Here is a 26,681-nt window from a genome sequence, read left to right on the forward strand (position 1 = left end):
TGATCTCTTGGTCAAAAACTATGCAGGAGTTTTTGGCTTCCACCTTCCTTCCTCCTAAACCTGAACCAAAATTCCTTTCTTTCTAACCATCTGGTCTCCCCATTTAACTTGGCCAAGCGCAGCTTGACAACTGTCCCCCACTGTGATGGCACAAAGGGAAGACAAGGAGCCCTGAAATTCTCCCGATACAGTCTCAGACTTCAATTCCATGCTACTTAGGGTGAAATAAGCCATCAAAGTGATATATTAGGGAACTATGTGCAGCAAAGCCAGGTTCATTCAAAACTAAAGGCAGGGAAGAAATGGATTTAGAATAAGTAGTCCCGGTGCTTTGGGAAGAAAAGACTGGAAATTCTATCCCACTATGCCTGACTTCAAAATAACAAAGGCCAACAGCATCTGCATTATCCTTCACAGGCAACAGAGGGCTTTTTCAAATGGGAAGACATCAAAGAAAAGCAAAGTTTATATTTGACTTTCTATTTTCCACACCCTTTTAGATTGGCTATCACAAATCATCCTTTCCTACATTGTGGTAGATAGATAAAATGGGATTTATTCAGTCAAGCATTCATCTATTCTACTCATGTTTATTAGATGCCACAGTAGACACCAGGCACTATTCTAGGCGCAGGATGTATAAGGTGTAGAATACAACAGACAAAGCCCCCGAAATCCTTGTGCTTCTGTTGTAATAGAAGAAAAAGACAATGAGCAAATGTGAGCAAATATAGAGTATGTCAGATGGGGTAAGATGGGGATAAAAGCAGAAAACATAAATAAAGCAAGATAAGGGGGCTAGAGGGTCATGGGGGATGTGCTTTTCTATAGGGTAGTCTCTGATGAGGTGATATCTGAGCAGAAACTTAAGGAACTGAGATGAGCAGACTCCCTCAGGGAAGAGGTTTTCAGAGGCTCAGAGGGAACATTTAGGCTGGAATGTGTTTAGCTTGTTAGAAAACCAGAGAGGAGGCCAGCGTGGCTGAAGCAGAGTAAGCAAGGCAGAGAGTGGTAGGAATGAGGTCAGAGATAAGGGAGACAAGACATGTAAGGCCCTGTCGTGGGCTGCAAAGGCTTCCACTTCTAGCCCAGTGAGTGGGCCATCTCTCCACAACGCGTTAAGCAGAGGGAGCAATGTGACCCAACTTACATCTCAGAAGGGTTTCTCTGGCAGAGACTGTACTGTCCCCCGTACCCATTTCCTCTTTCTTGCATAATAATGGAAAACCCAAGTTTTTCACTGGACACGTGGCATCCCAGAATAAAAATAAAGACCATATTTTCCAGTATCTTTTGCAGATAGTTAGAGGCAGAGGACTCAAGTCTGGCCAAGGAGCAGTAAGTGGAAGTGTGGTGTGGTGCTTCAGAAAATCATGCCTAAAAAATAGGCAATTTGTATGGGTTTACCCTTTTCTTCTTCACTCTGTCCTTTATTCTCTGCCTGGAATGCAGGTGTGATGGTTAGAGCCACATGCTACATTGGACCATGAGGGGCCACCCCACTGGATGGGATAGTGGTGACTTGGAAGGATCCGAAGTCCCCAAGGGCTTTATGGAGCAGGTCCATACCTGCACAGACACGTCACCTCCATTTATTTGGTGTTCCTGTTCCTGGCCGCCAAGCCTAGTCCTACCCGGTACCATCTTTCTGGTCACTGTGTAGAGAATAAACAAGAAGGAAGACAAGGGCAAAAATAAGAATAATGTTTATTTCATGAATAAGAATGTTGAGGCTTGGCAAAATTAAGTGAAAAAGCTGTGGTTAAAGGCACTGGTTTGTAAAGCCAGCAAACCTGCTCCTGTTTAAACCAGGGCTCCAGCACCTTGTAGTCTGGGACCCTTGGGCAGGCCAGCTCCCTAGCCTCACTAAGCCTTGATTTCCTCAATGGTAGCATGGGGGTAAAACAATACCTACCAGACTATTACTGTGAGCACTGAATACAGTATATGATGAGATCTAACCCAGCCTGGCCCAGGGTTGGGCTCCTCACCTGCTGGGTCCCTGTCCCTCCTCTTCTCTCCAGCTTTCACATCTCCTGCGCATGCCCAGAAAATAGTGACCCTTCCAAGAAGAGAGGACATCACACACAATTCGGAGGATATATTTGGGAAGGAAAGGAGAAAGACGAGAAAAAGAAGCCTTGGCTCATGGATAGGGCAGACTTTCAAGTTCTCAGAGGCTCTCCATTCACAGGAGATAAAGGTCAGTAGCGGCTCTGGATGTGCTGTAAGATCTAAGGGAAGAAGGCCAGCAGTTCACCCTACAGCTTGGGGGTCTGGCGACGTCGGTACTCCATGCTCTTCCTGCTCCGGCCCCCTTCTTAACTCTCCCCTTCTCCATCGTCACCTCTTTCCCCTTCCAGAATAAAAATAGGAGTAGTGAAGAGCCTGGTAAATCATCTGGTTCTCAGGCGGCTTTTCCTTGATGTGACTGAATTTTTCATTGGCCTGGCAGGATGTTTTGAGACTGTGTGGAGAGCACTCTGGATGTTTTCTTTATCTGAGTACTAGGCTTTGGAATGCAAAGCAGCACATACATGTTTCCTTTTTGGTAGCAGATTCTCTTCCTCATTATGTTTTGCTCAGGCTAATATTAAAATGAATTGGCTTCCTCTGACAACAATAAGTGTAATAATAACAGGAAATGGCCCAGAATCACACAACAATAAAAATAGAGCTGGAGGGGAAGCAACAGGACTCTTGAGAACATTTTGCTGCCATATTTTTCCATTCTATTCCATCCCTTCCCACCCTATTTCATCCATCTATCTGTCCATTTACTGATTCAGAAAACTATGAATTGATTCAGAAAAGTATGCTTATAACTGGTGAACCTAATAGGGAGGATGAACAAACCAGTCTTTCTTCTTATAGCAGCAATTCGTGAAACATCAAATACCAGAAATTAGAAAAAGAATATGCTGTCAAATTCTGTATGAAGATTGACCTGTATTGTGCCTAATACAACTCTTTTATTAAAAAAGGTTGAATCAAGGGGCACCTGGTGGCTCAGTCAGTTAAGCATCCAAATCTTGATTTCAACTCAGTCATGAGATCGAGCCCCGTGTTGGGCTCTGTGCTCAGCCTGGAGTCTGTTTGAGATTCTCTCTCTTTCCTTCTGCCTCTGCCTCTCTCCTGCTCTCTCTCTCTCTCTCTCTCTCTCTCTCTGTCTCTCAATAAAAAAAATAGGTTGAGTCAAAGTAATATATTTCCATTAATTATGTTCTACATTGAAGGCTCTGATCAGTCCTATAGAAAAGCAACCTGGCTAAATTTATCTAACTTAACAAGGTTCAAATCTATTTGACCATGGAACTTTTTTTTCCTTTTTCATTGATGATTTAAGAACTTTGGAATTAGGATTACAGGATATACACCTTTCAAGGTTTTAGTTCTAAAGGGAATGTTCTGCTTACGTTCTGAAAGCTGCTTCCTGGGCATTTGGTCTTAATATAAGATTCCTTAATTGTGCTAGCTGGGTGTTTAGGCCTCCATAAGCAAAGAGGTTATTCTCTTACCAATAGTATACTTTGTTCACCAATATACTAATTCAACCAGGAATTTAGAAGGTAAAATGCCTTTGCCTTTGCAAGCTGGTGACCATTGTCTTGACCTTACCCATCTGGTATACATTCAGAAGGAGGGAAAGGAGATATCTGTGCTCCAAAGTACTTCCTTTTCTTCCCTTCATACGCAGGAAGTCCTCGGTCCCTTTTCTACCACAGGATGGGACCTCTGGCCAATTCACCTCATACCACACACAACCCCTCTTCCTTAAAGAGGGGCACTAAGAAGCAGTAACTATCTCTTCACTTACCTACATCTGGAGAATGGAAACTCCTTTGTAAAACCACCAAGGACTCACAGGGCAAATGGATGGGCAAAGAGTCTAACTTGTGTGTGTATTAAATGAGGTGACAGAAGACATGGCCTAGGTCAGCGTTCAGGAAAAGCCAGAGTGCACATGCTCAGCTGGCCTAGGTCTACAGGACACTTGGTACATAGCAAGCCACAATCAGTGAGCATGTGTGATTAACGACAATTGCCAGAAAGGATCACGCACAGAACCAAGGCTCAGCTAAGACCAAAAGGGGTCAGCCTGTGGACACCAGGGCTTTTTATTAGGTGAGACATCTGTTCCAATCTCTGTTGCCAATTAGGTTGTCATTAGACTCAGCCAACACTTATCGATAGCAGAGATGCCATTGAGAAGAGACATTAACACCTTTACCGCTAACTGTAAATCAGGGCTGCTCTGGTTGTCTGCGAGTATCTGCAAAACACCTCCTCCTGGCTTTTCCAGCTAGGAGTTCTTCTCTGTTCTGGAATGATGCACAGCCTGAGTGGTTGTCTGGAGACCCAGGCTCTGAGAACTCAGTGAGAGCTTCCAGGCAAAAGGAGCCTCATGGCAAACTTCATACCAGAAACATTTGTGTTTTTCTTTTTGACGTAACACATGTATGTAAGAGATCTAAAATACTATAATAATCAAAGGGAAGGTAATAAAGTTTACCCAGAATGTCACAATCCTAATATATGTCTTTCCAAGCTTTTTTCTTGACATTTGCTTTTTATTTCCACAGAGTTGACATTATGCCACTCCTGGTGTAAAAGCCTTTGTTTTGTTCCATGGCCGGCCCTCTGGAGATTCTCCTAGCCCTTTGCACCAGCTGTTCCCTCTTCATAGAATGTTCTTCCCTTGGATACACCAGTGACTTGCTCCCTCATCTTCTCCAACTCACAGCTCAGATGTCACCTCCTCCAAGAAGACTTCCTGACCCAACAAGCTGAAATAATTGCTTCATTTTTCATTTTTTTATTCCCTTGCTGTTATATTTTCTTTCAGTGCACAACACCACCCGCTGTATCACAGAGTTGTCTGTTTCTTGCAGGTGTTCTCTACTGAAATTCAAGCACCAAGAAGGTAAGTGTTTGTTTAGTTCATCACTGAATGTCCATAATCTAAAGCAGTGACTAGTTCATAGTAAGTGCTCAAAAAATAGCATTAAATGAGTGAATAAGTTTTGTTTTGTAACTTGCTTTCTTTTTCTGTAATAATATGGTACAGACCTTTTAGGTCACTAAGCATTCCTCAGCAACCCATTTTTTAAGACTACATCACATTCCACATTATGGCTCCATTGTAACCTAGTTAATCAGTCCCGTGGGTGAACATTTAGGTTAAGTGGTTCCCCACTCCGGGCTACTCCTCCCCCAATGTTTAAATATATGTAGGGAATTGAAAGCTTTTAAATGATTTCTCTACACTGGGAAAAACTTGAAATTTAGTTGCAGGTTAGTAAGCCTTTGATCAAAGAAGGAGCTTAAATTTCTCTAATAGAAAAGTTGAGGAAGAGGAGGACACATGCCTAACCAGCAGGATGGGTCACATCGGCCTTGGTACTCTGAGTACCAAGGCCGATGTGACCTGGTTTCCTCACATGTGGTTTTACATGAATACTTACAGATTGTAGGAAAAGAAGAAAGTACATAGAAATATGTGGGTGCGATGGGCTGAATCGTGTCCCTTCAAAACTCACCTGGTGAAGCCCTTACCCAAAGTACCTCGGAATGTGACTGTGGTTGAAGATAGGGTCTTTAGAGAAGCAATTAAGGTAAAATGAGGTCATGAGGTCATTAGGATGGGCTCTAATCCAATCTGACTGGTGTCCTTATAACAAGAGGAAATTCACACACAAAAAGAAACACACAAAAAAGGAAGATCACATGGGGACGCAAACCAAGGAGAAAGCCCTCAAAAGGAACCAAACCTGCTGATGCCTTAGTCTTGGACTTCCAGTCTCTAGAACTGTGGGAAAATAAATTTCCACTGGTTGAGCCACCCAGTCGTGGCATTTTGCTAGAAATGACAGCCCTAGATAATTAATATACTAGACAAAGGCAGTGATCTTAAAATGTCCCTAAAAAGATATTGGGGCTTCCTAATTATAATTTTTATTGCATATCAAAGGTCAAAATTTTCTGTGCAAACACTTCTGAAGTGAAAACAGAAGTCATTAGGTACATATGAACCAAGGGTCAAACATTTGCTTTACATGCAACTGTTTCTTGAATGCTTCATCTTAAAAATTAAGCAACAAAAATTAATGTATAGATCTTAAAGAAATCAATGAGAATATCAAAGAACTAAAAATGTCTGTGCTACTCAAGGGTCTGTTTCATTTCCCTTGTTCAGTATTCACCTATTTAGTCCTTAATTATTAATCTAATATTTAAAAAGCACTTAGTCTGTTTCCTAGAGATGTGACAGTGAGTGAGACGGATGCCTCTCTGCTATCATGGAATTTAAATCTATTGAGGGAAAGAGTTAAAATAACAGGTAATTACAGTCTCCTAGTGGCACAGGGAAGCTTCATCTCCTAAGTCAGAGGTGAGCAAGCTATAAAGGGCCAGAGAGTACATTGTTACAGCTTTGTGTGCATCTCTCTCAACTACTCAACTTGTAGAGTGAAAGCAGCAGTAGACAACATGTAAACAGAAGCCCAGCTGTGTTCCAATACAACTTTATTTATAAAAACAGGGTGCAGACCAGATTTGACACAGCACCACTGTTTGCTGGCACCAATTCTGAGTCTGACACCAGCTTGACCATGTTTTTCAGCTCAACACAGGACAGCTTTGGTATGTGTCCTGCACCTCACTAGGTGTGTCTAGTAAAGCACAGATAGATCCTTGGGCTTTGCAGTGTATGCAAGAGAACGAATGGTCCTATATGATCTAAGATCCTGAAAAACACAGTATATGAAAGAACATATCCCAGATGGCTCTGCCAAAAACGTGATGTCTGGTCACCGGAGCTTATGATAGTCCCTCCCTTCCCTCAGCTCTTCAGAACATGGGACACCACCCTTTCATACATTCCAAGCCAGCAGTGCCTGGTGGTTGTACCTAATGTTTGGGGCTGGACTGGCAGCCTCTGAGGATAACTGTCCTCCATTAAGGCTTATTCATGCTTCTTATCCAAGTTTCCAGAGGCTTCACTCTCAAAACAGTACTTCTCAGAAACCATGGTTTGTGGCCTAAAGGGCATATAACCACACCCTGAGGTAAAACTTCCAGACCACATTAAAACATGGGTGTGCACAGTTTCCAGAAATTTCTATGGAGAGTTGATCCACCTGTATATGGATGTGGTGTAAGTCCTTCAATCTTATAATTACAGACTCTCTGAAACACTCACACTCAATATAAAAAAGAACAAGGTTCAGAATCACTATGGACTTGGTCATAATTGTAAGGAACTTACGAACATCAACCCCACACAGAAAGAATTCCCAATCTGAAAGCAAGGACAAGGTGTAAGACTTAGAAGAGAAACAGCTCGTTAGGATGGAGGAGGTCATTCATGTATTCAGCAAATATTTATTTACTGCTTGCTCTGAGCTAGGTAGGCACTGTGCCAGGTGCTAGATGAGACAAAAACCACTGCCCTCATGAAGACCACAGCCTATAACCAGAGAAAAACTTCCTCGTAGATGAGACATTTGAGCTGAGAGGGGCCTTTATATTGCACACCTCCAGGGGCCACCATTCACGTCCTCCTGTATCAGTGGCAGCCCTGGATAGGTCAAATAGACAACTCGTGGAGTCTTACGTGGTAACCATGACTTGAGCCTTAAAGGACTGAGATTCTAGTAGGAAGGCAGTCCAGGTAGAGAAAAATAGTATGTGTAAAAGTATCAACTATCATTTAGTTAGTGCCTACTGTTGACAAGACTCTAGGCCCTGGTGTTAGGAAGAGGTAAATTCTTGTGACCTGAATTATAAAACCGGATCATTCCTTTAGTCATCGAATTTCAAAAATAGTTATTGAGCACTTAACCATGATCCAGGCTCTACTATAAGACATGAGGATGTAGCGGAGAACAAGTCAGAAATGGTGCCCAACTTCATGGAATTTACAATCCAAAAACGTATTGAATAATTACAAGAATAATGAGTACATCAATATTTAAGTGCCCAGTCTCAGGAGTGCTTCTAACTGGGAGAACATACCTGGTTTCAGCAGTTAAGAGATTCTTGTGATGGAAGAGGGAGGAAGGAAAGGGGAGTGTGAGAGAGGAAACTAAGTTTGAATTAGTTAGGAAACCAAATGTCCACAGCAAAAACAAATCAGAAGTCTTCAAAGGAAGATGGTGGCTCAAAAGAGAGAGATTTATACACCATCTTCTTGCTAATCCCAGATATTAAGTCTCCACTGGAATGGGCAGGGAGAGAATTGGCCTCAGTATGTAATTTATGGACAGATGACCTTGTTTCTCTAAATGACAGTGTGAGCATCAGTGTGAGAACTACTGAATGGTAAGAGAACAGATTTATGAAGAGCTCTCTTCCACGACTCCCCTCAAACAGACAAACACAAACCATTCCTGAGAGTCTGGTCTTTTCTCTTGGAGAAATCCAAGCAGAGGAATCCCACAAACAATCTCTGTAGGGAGGGGAAGAGTGACCCATTGATAAATTTGGGAGCTGGAGAGAGGATGTGATATACTAATGCAGAAATTATGGACTGGGGCTGATGTTTGAGGTCAGACTTCTCAGAGAATGTCTGACATGTGATCCAGAAGCCAGCAGAATCCACCACACTTTATTTATCTGGGTGAATTAACCTCAAAGTACAGTGTCCCTTGAGAGGTTTGGGGAAGATGTGCTACAGTCAACACAAACACAGCAGCAGTGACTTGCATTCACAGGAAAAGCCAAATATCTTAGAGTTGTTCTCAAACCCTGGCACACACCAGAATCACCAGGAGAGCCTGTACAAACACAGGTTTCTGAGCCCCCCCTTCCTGAGCCTCTGAGTTAGGGAGCGATCTGGAGTCAAGGCCAAGAATTTGCATTTATTACAAGTTCCCAGGTGGTGCTGATATTGCTAGACCATGTGTTCATAACCACTCTTCCTCCATATACTGTGAGGCTTTTCAGGATCTGGCCCCAAGTCTCTTGTTCACACCTCCTTGCCATATTGTGTTTCCCATGATGCACTTGACTGTTCTAGAAAGCTGACTTGTTATTTTTCACATACCTAGAACACAAATGGATTCTCCTCTGTATTTGTTTACTCTGTTCCCTTCACTCTTAGCTCCTCAACTCTGCCTCATGAAATCCTTCAAAGACTGGCTTAAATACTGCTTTCTCCATCAAGCTTTTTTGCATCTCTAGAGAATTAATTGTTTAAGTTCATCTAGTGTTCTTTGCACTAATCTCTGTGGTAGAATCTGATCTCCCTGAAGATAGATAGATAATCTGTCTTTCAGGTATCTTGTTTATTTCATAAACACATTTAAGATCCTAGCTGGGTCCATGTGCCTGGACCTAGCTGGGAGCTATGGTTGCAGTGGGGAAAGATGGAAGCTCTAGACTTTCCAGAAACTAATTTCATGGGGGAGAAAGACAAACTGGTAACTACAATACAAAGTGATCAGTACTAATGGCTAGTTATAAGACCAGTTGGGAAAGATAACCAACACAATATTGGCTGGTTCATAACACAGTTCCCAGAAGAAAAGATTCCTTTCTGACATGTGAAGGATGAGTGAAATTTAAAGACAAAAGGTGTAGGAAGACAGAAGCAAGGAAAGGAGAATGGTAACCCAGGCCAGAGACAAGAGAGGAGGTTTGACTCAAGAGTCAAATATGGGGAAAGGAGGGACAGGAGATGAAGCTGAGGAAAAGCTGCGGTCAGTCTATGAAGATTCCTAAGTACCATGGGAAGCAGTTTCGATCCAATCAGGAGATGGAAACCACATGGTAGATCAAACAGGGGAAATTAGAGGCCATAAATTGATAACTAACATATCATGTCAGGAAATTTTAAATGAACTGTCACTTTCTCTTCTCAATCCATGCCCAGAAGGAAATCCAGAAGGAAAAGTAGCTCTTTCCATGGACAATTACATTTTTATTTCAATTTTCTCTAGTTTGCTACATGCACAACAGCAAAAATACCACCACCACACCTAGCACTGGGTTTAAGACATATTTTCCACCTAAAGCTATATTCCAGATTCAGGACCGGGCAAAGAGCAATTGGAAGTTCCTCAAGCCAAGCCTCAGGGAAATTCATCCAACATTCTCAATTGCATTGAAACCCCAAATCTAAAAAAGGCAATTTGTGCAGTGCCCATTATGGTTTTATTATGGAAGTTTCTGTACACTGCGGTCAGTGTCCTCCCAGTGCTCATGAAATGATGAGTCACAGAAAACGAGCTAGCGTGCATCATTTCAGAAGACTGACCATACAATATATTTATATGTGATATTTAAGACCCTTCATAGTAAACACATTTTAAATTTAGACATATATGTATATATTTGTACATAGAAGGTTTTGTGGAATAGCGAATAACCTCTCCTTGTTTATGTTCTAAAGGCTTAAAAGAAAGTTGAAATTACCCTACCCCTTTATGATACTTGTTTTGGTTATCATAGGAATCTAACAATTAAAAAAAGCGGGATCAGAGACTCCAACAAATCTTTCAGTTCCCTTATCTGGCTAAGAAGGAGAGTAAAAGTTCGAGAGCAGAGGGAATAAATCATAAAATGCCTATGGTTAGAGCCATTAAAACATTTGTAGGACCTTTGAATGCTTGAAAAATGACTCCTAACAACATTTCCCTTTGTACTTCTGAGGCTCCTCCAACCTCCCAATTGCTCTTCTGGTTCTCTTTATCTGTATTTACTCTCTAAATGTGGCATAGACTGAAGTTCCAGCATTAGCCTTATTGTTCAACACCCTCCCTTCTGTATGCTGTCAAACACATCAATGGCTTCAATGACCAAATCTCAATTCCCAGCCTTTCAATATTAATTCTGTATTTTCAGCTGCTTATTTATTGTAACTGAGCTATTCTTATTCTTTTCAGTCCTTTACTTCCGCTCAGTTAAAGATGAATCCATCGATATTTTTGCCAGGTAATGATACAGGACATCACACTAGAATGAGTAGAGTACATTTTCTCACCACTTCGATGTAAGGCTTTACCATGTGACTCATTTTGGACATGGGAATGTTAGCGGCCATAAAACAAGTTTTATATGTTCTTCTACCATCACCAGGATAGGAATATAACTCATATGGCTGCTGGTCCCAGATATGACATCTGCAGCAGACTTGAACCTTTCCTGCAGCTTGGAGCCAGGTGGGGCTAGAGGAAGAGATGACACAGGTGCATGAGAAAACTTTTGAGGGTGAGAGATATTGTTTTGACTGTGGTGATGGTTTCACAGATATATTCATATGTCCAAATATCAAGCTTTACACTTCAAATATTTGGGAATTATTGTATGTCAATTACATGTCAATAACTATTAAAGTATGTTTTTTAATGGTCAACTGTTACATGAAATTTCAAAATTAATAATAGAGTTTTCTCATCTTTATGCGGGATTCATTTGCAATTGTTCATCTAAGTTCCACATTCAGTTAATTTCTTTTTATTACTTAACTTACAAAATTAGAATATTTTAAATAAATTTTTTGTGCCTGCTGACTTGGAGAGTTACCTATGACATATTTTTTGGTAATAAAAAGCAAGTTGCAGAGTAACACGTAGAGTAAAATATTGCCCTTTTGTTAATAAAAAGAATGAAAAAGAAAAGAACATATGTTTGCTTATTCGTATATCAGTTTACACGTTAGTTTAGCATAGAGGAAAGTGACTGGAACTGGCAGCAAGCGTTTAATGGTTTTGGATATCTAGTAGGTAAGGGTATCTTATCTAATGCTGAAAATTACCTTTTTTCAACTTGGCGGATATTTATTGGTCAGTGAATTCCTAATGCACCCATTTTGTTGCCTTCTGCTCTCAAAAGTATTTCTTCTTAGTGAATTGGAGCCTTTGGATGTGGTTTTAAAATATGCCTGGTAACATATCATTAGTAATTATCCTCAACAAGTAAAGAAAATCATTAAGCACTGGAAAGGAGTTAAACTCCCAGCAATGAAAGGGTTTGTACCAGTTTGACTTTCTTAAGTAGCCCCTAATATATCATCTAGTGCTTGACATTGAAAGTCACGGCATTTTGGAACCAACACAGACTGTATACTGTTGAGATGGTCCACTTGAGCAAGCCACTTGAAATGATATTTAAAAAGAGTATTTCAGTGTCATGGAAAAAAATTTTTCTCATCTTTCACTGGAAAAAAAATCGTAAGAGCACATTCTCCCTCAAGAACCAGCATACTCCAGGGCCAAAAAGCAAATGTTCTACTTGCTTGCTCAGTTAATAACAAAGACTAGAAAAGACATTCGCTCATTAGAGTGGTTTGCTGGGACTTGGAATGCTCCCCATTTCTTCCAACTCTGACTCAGGAGTAAGGGGCAGAGCATCAGGGACACCTCGTTGCATAATTTGGGGGGTTAATACTGCCATTGTCTTCCTCAAGCAGTGTCCATACCGTTTCTTGGAGTTGTTTCTGTCGAATCTCTTTGACTCAAGCAGTGTGTGAACAGGTATTGGGGGCAAGGCCTTTTATTTACATGGAAAGGCCATTACCCTGATTCTAGTGACCTTATGCAGCCTGCACAGGAATCGCAAAATAACAGCTAACTGCATGAAAAATGTCTTCTCCTGTTGCAGGGGCTTAGAGCAAGTAAATGGAACAAGACATTGTCTTGAACTTTACCCTAATATACACCCTGCATAAAAGCTAAGAATTGATCCATATTCTGCATCTAAATAATTCATTCTATAATAAAGTGATAGCAACTTCTCTCCATTGTGCACTACCACAAATAAAAAGTCCAAAAGTGTCACTGGATGAGAGAATCTTGTCAAAGCCTCATCCCAAGTTCTTCCAGGGCATAATATTTTTTATTTAACTTGAGGCCAGATTTGTAACAGTCTTGGCCACAGTATGACTAAGTTGTTTTGCTTCGAGGAGTTTGAATTTGGATGATACTTCAAGATCTTTGGTCTCTTCACTGTCTTAACTAATTCACCAATTTTGTATTGGAAAGCATTATTTTGTCCTTATTCTGGAGAAACTCAAGTACTTAATAGTGATACCACTATTGAAAATTAAGTGAATATGTTGTTGACTTTATGTTTCTACTGTACAAATTTTCAAAATAAATACTACCCTGGGTGTTAGAGAGTAATGCAATCTAACATTCAAATATGTACTCATTCATTCATTCATTTTGAAAGTCAAGATTCTTTAGGTATAATTTGCTTATAGTAGGATATACTCTCAGATATTTATTTTGATTCTTCCTGTGCACACATTTGGGAGATAGGAAATATATCACATTAGCACACATAGCCATTTGTCTCAATATATACATATTTACATTTACACCCAAGTCCTATTCCTTGTTTATAACATTATTTTGAGCTGTAGTAATTGTACACCTATTTTTTTCTGTTCTCTATATTTTATTTTTATTTTTTATTGTTAGTTTCAGGGGTAGAATTCAGTGATTCATGTACACCTATTTTTATCACTAATTTTGCACTCAGCAAATCACTTTTGAGCCACTGATCTATTTATAAGAATTGTAGACATTGAACAACATAGTGATGATGGAAAATGAGATTTAAGCAAATGTAAACACTAATGAAGTGAAAACAAACTAGTCAAGTTAAGTGAACGGTAGCCAAAACAACCTTAAAAAATATAATAGAATCTCTGTGAAAACCACAATTATTTTTACAGTTCAAGTTGTTGAAAAAATATGAGTAAATTTTGATCAGACTTTTCCTTGGTAACCAGCAAGTCATTTCTAACTGCCAACAAAAAAGCACTTAAAGAAATACAGCTTTGAAGTGTCTACCATCATGTAGAACAAATTAACAAATGAATAAACTGAGCTGAAGGATTTGGGGAAATAAGTCACCAGGTTAACTCACCCAATAGTTCCAGTGAATACACCTAATCTCTCTCTATCAAAGACTAAGAACTTCTTATCCAAATAGAGGACACTACTTCAAAGTGACAAAGGCCAACACGTACCAGTAGAGAGCTACCAGCAAGGATAAAAATGTGAGAAATGAGAAACTCCTTATTCTCGGCTTTGTATTTAGGCAGGTGTTAAGAAGCTCTCCAGATCGTTCTTAAAGATAGAATAAAACAGTGAAAGGAATGGTACTTGGGCTGGAACATATATATCCTTCTTACCTTAAGTGACTGATGATGGTCCCTGTGGATTCTTGATGTCCGATTACAAAATCTACTGGATGTTTTGAACAATGATGCTGAGTCCTTTCAAATGTATGTCATCTATTTGTGGGAATATCAGGTTTCCTTCATGTCTCTGAGTTTCTTCTATTAATCTGATTACAGTTTGCAAAATACTGATTTACCCTTTTTTATTAGCAACACTCATGGTCTATGATTATCTGGAGAGACAATGGCATATATAAATATTTATACCTAATTTCACAATCTAGTGCATTCCATTTGATTTGGGATTTCCATATCCTCACCCTGCAAAGTTCAACCTCAACACAAGTGAAGAGGTTAGTTTTGTTTCATTACCAAAAGTCAGCTTCCCCAGTTTGCCTCTAAAGCAGCTGTTCTAAGAAGAGGAGAGGAGAGGAGAGGAGAGGAGAGGAGAGGAGAGGAGAGGAGAGGAGAGGAGAGGAGAGGAGAGGAGAGGAGAGGAGAGGAGAGGAGGATGGCACAGATGGGCTGAAGTTCATTCCCAGCTCAGTCACTTCCAGCTCTGGGAATACTGGGACTTTGGGAAAAGCTATTTAATGTATTTATGTCTCAGTTTGCTCATCTGTGAAGTGGAGAGAATCATAATAACTATCCCTTAGAGAAGCTGTGAAAATAAAAAAGATGATTTATGCAAAGAGCTAAGCCAAACACCTGACACATCATAGCCACTGAAGGCCACTACCACCACCTCACCACTAGTCATCCTACTACTAACAATACTGGTTGTCATCATATTGCTATATGTGAAAATATTCCCACTAAGATAAGGCACTCTAAACAATAAAATGTATAGAGTTTTATAAATCCCCTTCCTTCTATCTCCACCCTTTAAACCATTTGGCGACAGGCTACTATTGCAAACATGTAAAGAATTGTCTGTAGCCTTGGGATTTCATTCATTCACTTGATCACCAATGATTTATTGAACACCTGCCACGCGCCAGGCACTCTTCTGAATACTGAAGGTACAGTGGTGACCAAAAATAGACAGAGTCCCTGTCCTGTCCACATAACATCTACAATCTAATGGGTGAGAAACATGATAAATAAATCATCATAAACACGAATGGATAATTAAGAATGTGGGTAATTATAAACACTGGGGTTTTCCTCTTTTAAGAACATTAATGCTTTTAAAAAGTCCAGAAGTTGCATAATTTTCAGACAATTCTAAAAGTCACTACTCTGAAACTCTGCAGCAACTTGAAACTTTGCCTGCATTTGCATTAAGGGCATTTTGAAAATTAATTCCTGTACCTTGTTAGGAATGTATTTCTTTGTATGAGAACTATATTTCCTGCAACTGAAAATTAATGTAAGATGTTGGCTGCCCTGGAATGGAACAACCGACCGTATGAAATCATTTTGTGGTTTGATACTTCATTATTAGCCAAAGGAGTCTCCACCTCCCCCCTTCCAGACCCCAACCTTATGCCACTGCAAATAGCAATTAGTTCAAGTAGAAAAGATTACAGCCAGGTGCACTGTTTGAAGTTTTGGGGTTTTTTTTTTCTCTTTTAGTTGTGGTGAGGGTGGGAGTGTGGGGGATGTCAGGAGGAGAAACCTCTTTTGTTAAGTATTTGCAGTCTGTGGGCATCCTGGTAATTCAACAGGCATCTGTGGAATTTTAGGGCATTGGGACCTTTTGTGTTTAACCATCAAGCTCTAACCTCAAGGGCGTTTGCTGTGGGTTGAAATGGGAGCCGTGAGGCTTATTCACTGATGTGCAAAATGACATGATCCTCTTAAGGGTTAGAATGAGTTTCATTAAGATGAAAGGCAAGGACATGGTGAAGCTTAATATTTATAGAGGAATCCAAGAGATATTTATTAAAATTGAATTATCTTTTTATGAATACATAACATGTGGCAGATAAAGCATGTTTGCATGATGACTCTTTTACATCTCAGGAAAGCAGAGGCACAAATACCTGTGATTTTCTTTCTGGTTTGTTTTTGGGTTTTGTTTTGTTTTGTTTTGTTTTGTTTTGTTTTTGAGAGTGTTTAGAATTCTTCGTGTAAAACTTAGGTACATTTGAAAATTAGAATTGAATTAAAAGAAATATATTGAGTGCTATTATAGGTTCCCCCTTCAAGGACTCTGAAATCCTCCCAGGGTGTATTATTTATTGCACTGGTCCCTCAAACTTCCCAGGCAGAAAAGAGTGACCCAGGAATATCAAATTCTGAGTACAGAATGAAGAGGGGTCAGTAGCCTCCGAATGGCCCCATGCTGAGCTAATCTTGAGAGCCTCAGTCTTAGTATTCATTAACTAATGGAAACATCAGGACTCCTGCCTCCTCTCAGAGGCATCCTGAGAATGAAAGGGGACAAAGGAAGGGTTGGCATTTCTCTGAAGCAAAACTCCTGCTGTACAGATAACAGGAGAGGAATAACATTAGGGCTTTTTCTCTGGTCTGAAATCTTTGGGGACAAGGTCTTACTGGTTTCTTGTCCAACTATAAATCTTGATCACATAAAAAAATGTGTAAAAGAAGAAAAAAATTATCTAAAGAAGTGTCTAGAAAAGTATAAAATCCACTAACTCCCAAGTTGGTGAAAAGCATGAAACAGAGGATTAGCTTTGTAATTTTAGCAGAATCTGGAGCCAGACAGTCCACAGGTTCAAAGCCAATTCTGCTACCTCAATTTCCTCGTCTGTAAAGTGGGGTCTCTAATATCTAACTCATGGGGACATTACGAAGGTTAATTAAAATAGTCTCCGTTAAAAATCTACACTCATCAGTTTTAACTGCCTGTAGCAGAAAATCCAAAATAAGAACACCTTAACTGCCAGGGATTCATTTTCACAGGTCCAAGATGTTGGGAGAGAGCAGACTATAGCTGATAACTCAGGTACCACGTCATCACAGGGAGTGAGGAGCCTATCTTTAGCTCTGTCATCTTAGAAAGAGATGATGTCTTCAAGGTAATCTCCATGTCAAGCACCAGGAATGGGGTAAAAGACTTTCCTCAAATGTTTGTTCACCTTTTAAGAAGCCCTCAGGCGGTGGGGTGGGGGTGGGGGGCTCTGGGTGCCTCAGTTGGCTAAGCATCAGACTCTTGATTTTGGCTCAGGCCATGATCTCAGGGGTTGTGAGACTGGGCTCAGTGCTCAGTATGAGTCTGCTTGAGATTCTCTGTCTCTCCTTCTGCTCCTCCCTCCTGTTCTCTCTCTCTCTCTCTCTCTCTCTCCTCTCTGTCTCTCTCTGTCTCTCTCAAAAAAAAATAAGTCCTTTTTTTTTTTTTTTTTTTTTTTTAAGCCCTCTGGAAGTCTTTCCCAACATTTTCATTTTGGATCATTGGCTGAGTCACGTGGTCACACCCAAGCCAAGGAAGACTGGGAATTATAGACATCATTATCTCAATAATGTAAGGGTCTATCAGTAAGGAAGAGCTTGAGTGTGAGTAGGCAACTGGTAGTCTCTCCCAGACTTCAGAATACCTAGAAAAGAGGAACTATTCTAATATGCTCCTCCTTTACATCTAATAAGTGACTATATTTTTTATCAACTCCCTTACCCCTAAATTTTTCCCATATGTAGCCTCCCCTCTTTATCCCCTAGGTCTTTGTTATGATCCAAGGCTTCACAATCCCTAACCTAACTCAGCAATTAACTTTCCAATTATGTTCCCTGTTCCTTCTCTCCATGGTCCCTAATCCACTCCAAACACTGCTATCAGAGCATCTTTCCAAAAGGAAAGTGGAATAATTTCTCTCCTTTGCTTAAAAATCCTTAAGGGATCCCCTAGGAGATCCTTTGTGACCTAAAGCTCCAGTAAACATCACAAATTCTTCCATTTGAAAAGAAATGAAGTCCTGCTCACTTTCCCAGCCTAATCTATATTTGCTTCCAACCTTATATTTCTAGTTCCATTAACAGTTGCTTCTTTTGCTCCCAAGATCAGCTCCTAATCCATCAGCAAAGTCTGCCACATGGCCTTCAGAGCATACCCTCACTCTACTTTTCATCTCTTCAGCTGCTGCTGCCCTGTCTAACCTACCCTCACCTCCAGCCTGGAAGACCACCATAGTTCCTCCTCTTGTCTTGCTGCTCCCTCTTTTACCCTTTCACCCAGCTGTAAAGAAGATCATGTTATTTCTCTGAATGCCCATCTTCTGTGGAATCCGAAGTGCTCACATGAGGGCTACAGGACCCCACACACATTGTCCCCTGCTTCCCTCTCCAATCTCCTCTAACTCAATCTTTTACAGCCAGATTGTTGTCTTTGACGTACCTTTAACAAGGTCCAGAAAGCTTCTTTTCAGTACATTTACATGTGCTGTTCTCCCTGCCATGAATTCTCTACCTGCCTTCTCTGCGAGAGCATAAGCATCATAAGGGCACTGCCCTGCGTTCATCTCTATGCTCCTAGCACACAGAACACTGTCTAGCAGGAAGAAGGCACTCAATAAATATTTGACGAACTAATGAATGAGTTGTATGCCCTGCTATTTCTGTTTGATGCTCTTACCTTAAGAATGTGGGAAAAATTAGACCTGGTTGAACTTGAATCTCAATCTGTCTTTAGTGATAACCTTGGTCAAGTCACCTCTGAGGGCAGTTTCTACATTTATAAAATAGAAAATCTGGGGATGTCTGGGTGGCTCAGTCAGTGAAGCAGCTGCCTTTGGCTCAGGTCATGATCCCAGGGCCCTGGGATGGAGCCCCAAGTCAGGCTCCCTGATCAGTAGGGAATCTGCTTCTCCCTCTCCCTCTGCCCCGTCCCCTATTTGTGCTTTCTCTCTCTCTCTCTCTAATAAAACCTTTTTTAAAGAAATAGAAAATATGTAAAATACTCTGAATTTTTGTGAGACTAAATAATATGGTAAATGTTAGTCTTTTCAGCTAGGAAATTTGAGTTGATGCAGTCAAGTGATCCTTGTGACAAGGACCTGGCAGTGTCTGAAATGTGTCACAGAAATGTGATTTCTCTGTGGGCTGCATGGAATCTTCTGGTTGTTAAAGCTACATGGCTGGCTCCAAGACTATACAATTGAGGTTTCTTATTCTCTAAGAATGGCATTCTCTTCTAGGAATGTGTTTTCCTAGGAAGGAATCCTCTAATATACCCTTACTTTGAAATAAAAATACATTATGAGCAACATATTGATAGGAAAACCACATGTTTTTAATATTCTTCCCTGTGTCTCTATCAGAACTTTGTCTTTATCATGCCTTATGTCCTTCAGTGGGAAGGAAAACGGTGCTCATAGACTTTGTTCCTCTGTCAAATATATTTTGCTCATTTACTCCCTTCTGATTGACACACATTCAGAAGTTTGTGCAGTGGATAGGATGGTGGCTGCAGTGATCTTATGTGCTAGCTTTCACCTTTTGTCCCACTGTAATTATTAATAGAGCCCCTCTCACTCTCAAACATGTTCCGGTTTAGACAATGAATTATGTTGTCACCCTACTTACTGTCTATATTTAAAAGCACATTTTGACATGAATGACTTTGGAGACTCATTACATTTCTTTTTTTTTTTTTCTCTTGCTGTCTTACTATCTTACTCAGACAATAGTCTCAAAACACTCTTTATAATTACTACTTTGCTTACATCACAAACTGAACTTAAGGGTTGTTTAATTCTTATGCTATGCAATGCCTCCCTCCTGCTTTCCTCCAAATCCTTTTCCCAATATAATTTTTCTGATTAGCTCATTATGTACCTATAGCAACAAATGGAAATAAGTTTCATTCAGACAAATATATGTTAACTTACCTGATTTTTCCCACTCTGAGTAACCAAATCTTGACTCCGCTAGTTCAGTATGGCCCACCTAGCCCAAGAAGTGACAGCGCACAGAGATGTTCTGAGACATTGAAGAACTGACAAAGAGGATGACATATGTAGGAGGTATCACATTGTGTGTCAACTTTAGTATTAATATTCTTATTCCAATAAGACTACCTTAAGTCAGCTTTAGAATGATAGGTACACAGACTGCCTAAGCTCAAACAAGCATTGCACATTAGTGCTCCCCACTCACTATCTTAAAGATAAGGGGGAAAAATGGCCACTTTAACACAAACAATTATGCTTTCATGGGAAAGAGGAGTAGAACAGTTACAAAGTAGGGATGGTGTTCTATTTGAGTACAATTCCAATACACTGGCTGCTTAGGTGATTTTTGTGTGTGAGTGAGCAAAATTTAGTTCTCTGAATAGTAAGACTCCATTTTCATAAGTAATCAAATATCTGATTAAACATAGGAAGTGATTTGGTAACACAGAGTCTTCATTTCCTAGACAGATAACTTTAAAAGAAAGCTTTTGTTTATAATGCCTTATTACAAGCAAATAAATGGCTCAAAAATTTTTTTAGTTTCTTTAACAAGGAGAAAACAAAACTTTAATTTTGCACCAGTGTACTTTTGACATTAAAACTCATTTTCTTACATTTATCCTAATCTTAGCCAGTACTGACCACATATGAAATTCCTTTCCAGAGTTGTCTTTTCCATAAGCCTTCCACAGCTTTTTTTCTTTATGTCCAGATTTTGTCCTAAGTTTTTCCTCTGTAAATAACCAGCCTCGCTTTAGGACAAATTTATTCTCCCCCCACAACAAAAATGCTTTCCTTATGCTTTTTCTTACCATAAACACATCTTACTTTCCTTGCATGGAGTCATTTCCCTTATTACTTCCGGCAGTCTTAATTAAATTGATTAGAATTCTTAACTCTTGGAAATTTTTTTTTAATTTTAAAAAATGTTTTTATTGAAATGTAGTTGACACACAATGCTACATTGGTTTCAGGTGTATTACATAGTGATTCAACATCTCTATATGTTCTGAGAAGCTCACCACAAGTGTAGCTATCATCTGTCACCATATAATGCTTTGCAATACTATTGACTATATTCCTTATGCTGTATCTTTCATCCCTGTGACTTATTCTTTCCATAACTTGGAAGCCTGTATCTCCCACTGCCCTTCTGCTTAGGTGATGTTTGTAAAGGAGCCAGGTGGCTGAATCTGGGCTCAGTGAGAAGGAGGATTGTGATTGATTAGTGATGTCTGCCTTGGGCATAGATAAGGAAAGGGGACATAAATAAGGTCCATGCATTAGCATACCCTGTTCTAGGGCAAGGGCTTCAGCAGAGAGATTAATGGCATATAAATTGGTGCTAGATCAACAGTAGAACTCTCCTTTTTATCAATGACACAACTATGGGCCCATGAGGACAAGTAACTTTCTAGAATTCTCCAGCTCAGTCAGTTAGTGGCTCAACCATTACTAATCAAGAATCTGGTCTGTTAGATGTTGATCCATTAAAAGAGGAGGAAAAAAGAAAAGGACGGTAAAGGTACACTTCCTCTTCCTCCCAATTTTGCTCCAGGTTATCTCTCTATCTAAGGAAACAAAAGCAAAACAAGGCAAAGCAACAAATAAACAAAAGATGAACGAGGTTGATCTTTAATGGGCCACATAAATTTGTCCAAGTTCAAAAGCCATGGACAACAGATATTCTCTGTTTCTTAACAAGGAAAGTTCCATTTAAAGCAGTTTGTTGACAGTTTCGTCATTGAATGCAATCAAGTTTTTTTCTCCAGAGATGAACATGAGGGCCATATGAGTCCAGCAGTATCCAGGGAATATGTCCTCTGTTTGGAATTTTCTGGGAGGGGTTGGAATGAACTGTAACAGCTGTGAGTGGCTTTCAGAGAACTCCCTGTGCTCTTGCTGCTGAAATCAGTAGTGTGACCTAAGTGACTTAAAAGCAGCTTGGTGTTAGCTTTGCCATTGAATGTAATTAGCCTTTTTTATGAATTTATTTTTTTCTGTTTCTTGCTTTCTGGAAATTAACCAGCTTCAGCTATGTGCAAATGATGGGGGAGAAGGGAAAAGGCAGGAATAAGCACCTTCCTTGTCACTTCTGTCTACCCTCAAGTCTGATGCTTTCCAAAACCAACCATGACAAACACAAGATAGCTTAAAAAGAGAAAGGTCCTTATGATACAGCACCACGTACCCTGCCTGATTCCCAGTAAAGAGCTCCAGCCAACCAAGAGCCCACTGGGGGACCACACTTAATTATAATCAAGATTCATTTCCCACCAGGCTCAAATATCAATGCAATTTTTTAATCTGGGGGAAAAAATCACATGGACTTTATCTCTAGGCTTCAAAGTGTCACTCATACCTGAAACTGACCTTACCAGCTCCTGTTTCTCAGGGGTATCCCCAACCCTATGCTATTTCCTCCACAGGAAATATTTTTGGGATTTCAGAATCAATGAGATTTTCTTAGCCTTTTGTAATCACACCAGGTAACAAATGCTTATTCTGCTCTCATACAAGACAAACTGTTCTTATTTGTAAGAGTAGGCAAAATTGTCCTCTTTCCCATCATTAGACCATAATTCAAAGTGCTTTTTTACTTTGGGCTATGTTGGAGTGTCTAGATTCAAAACATACAGGGGTCAGGAGGTGAACAAAAACGTGTGAATGGGATGAACAGCTATGGGGATTAGTGGAGTCCAAAGAACTGGATAGTAACTGCTCCTTTAAATGAATTTGCATTTATTTTTTAAGCTACTGATTATCAAACAAAATACCCCACATTGTAGTCCTGGAACTTTCAGCTCCAATAATAAGACTAACATTTATTGGGCACTTCCTACATGCCAGGCACTCCTTTGAGAAGTTCACCTATACTGAGTCACTTAATCATCACAACATTCCTAAAATAACCACTGCTAATATTTTTCTTTCACAGAAAGTAAAACCGAGGCACAGAAAATATTGCACACCTTGTGTGCAAAGGCCCCATGGCAGAAAACAAAAATAATCATGCAGTCAATAAGTGAAGGGATAAAATTTGAGTTCAAAGCTCTCCATTTCTGGATCCCACACATTTAGCTCAAGAGTAAGTATCAAAATTGATATCTTCAACTTTTGCCAAACTATTTTGAACCCAGATACCTAAACCATGACATGGATGAAGAAGTAAATGAGGATTTAGAGTAAAAGGGAGCCCAAGAGAGATGGCTACCCTCCCCCAAGCCAAACCAAAGGGCACAATGTGGCTTCTGTAGATGAAGATGATACAACTGAAAATAGTGCTCCTTTGTTGGTATGTTTTGTGCCCTACCATGGAGATATTAAATCTTAAAAGAGTTCCAAGCCATACACTCAGCTTAGCTGGCATCCATCTGTTGATGGCTAATTCCAAACCAAAGCTCCATTTGGATACTACAGGTGCCTCTTCAATTATTCAGACAGCATATGATGACCATCCTCAATTACGCTATTGTTTAAGTGATACATTGCCCTGGTGATGATGTACCTGGCTCCAGGCACCCAACAGATCCTGCCTATTGTCTTTTTAAAGGCACACAGTACTGATGTATTTTTATAGGTCATCACCAATGTGAGAAACAAAACTAAGTAACAGGTGGTCATAGGAACCCCACTAGGATTGTCCAACCCTCTCCGGAACATCTCCACCCAGATACTCCACAGGCACCTAAAAACCCAGCCTGGTTCAAAATGAGCAATTTATCTCCTCCCTCATTTCCAAACCCATTCCTCCTGGAGCATTATTCATGCAAACTAACAATTCCACCATCTTGCTAGTCTACCTAATTGAACTACCTTATGCTTTCCCCTCTCCCTCAAACCCCACATCTAGTTGGTCATTGATTTTTCTTCTGAAACAGCTCTCAGAGTTACCTCTCACCTTCTCTTCTATCACTGTCTTGCGTTGGCCTAGTTTTTTTTTTTTCCCATATGAGCTACTGAAGTTGCTCCTTCTGTATTCTCCCTAACTTTTCTGTCTTTCCCTTCCAGGATCCCAAACTCCAGTCTGAGTGACCTTCCCAACATGCAAGCATCCTTAAGTTTATTTTATCTATACTCCCATTTACTCTGTCTCTTATAGTTCAGTGTCCTCAGCAAGACCTTTTACCTCCACCTACACCCACTCCTCATCCAAGCCCATCACCCCAACCCAACACCACTCCAGAACTCTATATACCTGCCACCCAGCCATTGTGTACCTCTAGGCACTTGCACATGGTTTCCTTCTGTTTGGGATGTTTCTCTATTTGGTTAACTCATATTTATCTTTCAAGACACAGACCAATTTTCATTCTCTGTGAAGTCTCTATAGATTCCTTTGGGTAGATTAATATACTCTCTCTTTTAGATCCCAAGCTCTGTGGTCATTCCTCTATTATTCTCTTGAAATTAAAAGCTTTCAAGTCTGTTTTCTTCAATAGAGGATGAGATTATGAATATAAAGGATAATATCTAATGTATATCACTCCACAGTGAACAACACATTTAGCATTATTGAATAAACATATCAAACATTCATCACCCAACAAATAGTTATAAAGTACCTGCCATTTGATAAGCATTGGACTAAATATTTGTTACACAACATTGAACAGAACCATATATGACCCCCGTCCTCATGAAGATTGCAGTCAATGGCAGAAACAGATATCAAACAAACATAATATCTATAAAGTTAAAGCTGCACTAACCATTCTGAAGCAAGATCTATGGTATTATGAGGATGAGGTTTGACCTAGTCAAGGAAATCAGGGAAAAATCTGAGCTGAGTTATGCAGTTACTTAGATGAAGAGGTGAGAGAAGATCAAGCAGGGGGAATAGTGTGTGCAAAGGCCCTGTGGCAGAAAGCAGTCTAGAAAATACAGAAAACTGAAAGGAGGCTACAGTGGCTGGAGCAGCAAAAACAAGGTGAGCTTGTTGGAAGATGAGGCTAGAGATGTGGTCAGGGTCCACACCAAGCAGGGCTTTGTAATTCCCATTAAAAAGTTTTATCTCTCTTAAAAGCAATGGGAAACTGTGGCATTTAAGCCAGAGAGAGATAAGATTATTTTACATTCTGAGATCAGTGAGGAGGACACATGGGCTGTGGGAACACTGAGCAGAAAATGAGGACAAAAGCCAAAGTGAAAGAAGATGTTAACTTGCACTAGCTAGAGAAGCAGTGGTGGAGATGGAGAAGGTCGTAGATTTGTGAGACTTTTTAGGAGTTGAAAGTGACAGGATTTGCAGTACATCCAATCTATATGAAAAGACAGACAAGACTCTAGGCAGGAAATGTTCGAGTTGTATTCAGCAATACAAAGTAAAGATTTTCAACACCTGCACTGTGGGATTAGAAACCATTTATCTTTTCCACTGCAGATCTCAAGACTGTGGGAAGAAAAGATGAGGAGCAGAAATTAGGATTTCAGCTCCCTCAGCATCTGCAAGAGCTGAGCAGAGCAGCCAACCAAGGTAATAAAGATTTGCTTGGCCAATGTCACGACTCGTTCAGAGGGGCAGCTGGACCCCAAAAGGCCACGGAAGAGCTGATGGGAAAGTGAGAATAATTAGAGTGGGCATCCAATGAGGCTTGAGCTAAGTCTTGTGGGACCAGCAGATCTCCGACAGTAACAGAGTCAGAGAAAGCATCCCTGACAGGAGAACATGGGACTGGGTGACACCAAGTGAAGGAACTGGCTGTTGAGGTGCCTCTCCTAATTCCCATTTATTTCCTGTAGGCTAGGAAACAAGATAAGCAAGCTTGTTACTGATCCTGCTTAAATGATAATAAAACATCTAAGGGAGGGTGTGTGTTAGTACAAAGATACAAAGATCTGGCCTCTTGGAGGTCAGATAATGTTTCCATCTTGCCTTCCAGAGCTTGAGGCTATGTGCTGAAGGTCTGAGAAGGCAGCAGCTATGTTAAAGCAGCGGAACCTTTGGTTGAGTGAAATGCTCCACACATTTTGAGAGTCTCCTGTCTTACAGGCCATGTACTAAGTTCTGGAACAAGAAAGATGGATAAGATATGGCATCTACCTAGCATTTCTTGTGATCTATAAAATGTTACCAAATAAGTAAAATGTTACCAAATAAGTTCAAATACAATATTAATGATACTGTTAAGCCTTTGAGTATGTACTTAAAATAAAAATGAAAAATTCTAACTGGACAAAATTCAATATATACAAGACCAGTGTGTCTGAAAGCACAATCTCCTTGGATTAGAAGCATATAAATCACTGAGGAATCTTGCTAAAATACATATTTTTTGCATCCAACTCAACCTATAGAATCAAACACCCTGAGGAGTGTGGTCTGAGAATCAACATTGTAAACAAGTTCTCCAGTGATTCTAATGCCCATTGAAAGTACCATTGAATTAAATCAAGAGTGAATCTGAATATTAGAAAATTAAGACTTGTCTTCTACTTTTTGTACCTTTCTTGGAAAAATGCGTAAATATTAAATGTCACCACCATTCCCCCCCCCCAAAAAAAACCCCTTGTTAATCCAGCTTCAAGGTAAAATCCTTAAATAGTCAATAATGGGAATTCCAAGGTGAAAATTATTTCCATCGTCTCTTGCCTACACATAAATAGTCTGGGCTCTTATTTGCCAATGCTAATCGCAAGCCTTCAGATGTGATTATTTATGCTGCCAAATCTATCATAAAATATAAGGTATAAATTAC

The 26,681-nt window shown here is 40.0% G+C and overlaps 1 long non-coding RNA gene across 2 annotated transcripts; it reads left to right on the forward strand.

The window, feature by feature from the left end:
- Positions 1 to 1,229: 1,229 nt before the first annotated feature.
- On the forward strand, positions 1,230 to 26,681 carry LOC118350057 (uncharacterized). Of its 2 annotated transcripts, none has more exons than XR_004803174.2 (6): positions 1,230 to 1,338; positions 2,025 to 2,203; positions 4,584 to 4,924; positions 22,922 to 23,071; positions 25,367 to 25,459; positions 25,866 to 26,681. It is a non-coding gene; the product is annotated as an uncharacterized LOC118350057 (long non-coding RNA). The 2 variants fall into 2 exon arrangements; XR_004803173.2 differs by having other exon boundaries at positions 4,893 to 4,924.

This window comes from Canis lupus, chromosome 10 (assembly GCF_003254725.2).
Source record: "Canis lupus dingo isolate Sandy chromosome 10, ASM325472v2, whole genome shotgun sequence".
Taxonomy (NCBI): Eukaryota; Metazoa; Chordata; class Mammalia; order Carnivora; family Canidae; genus Canis; species Canis lupus.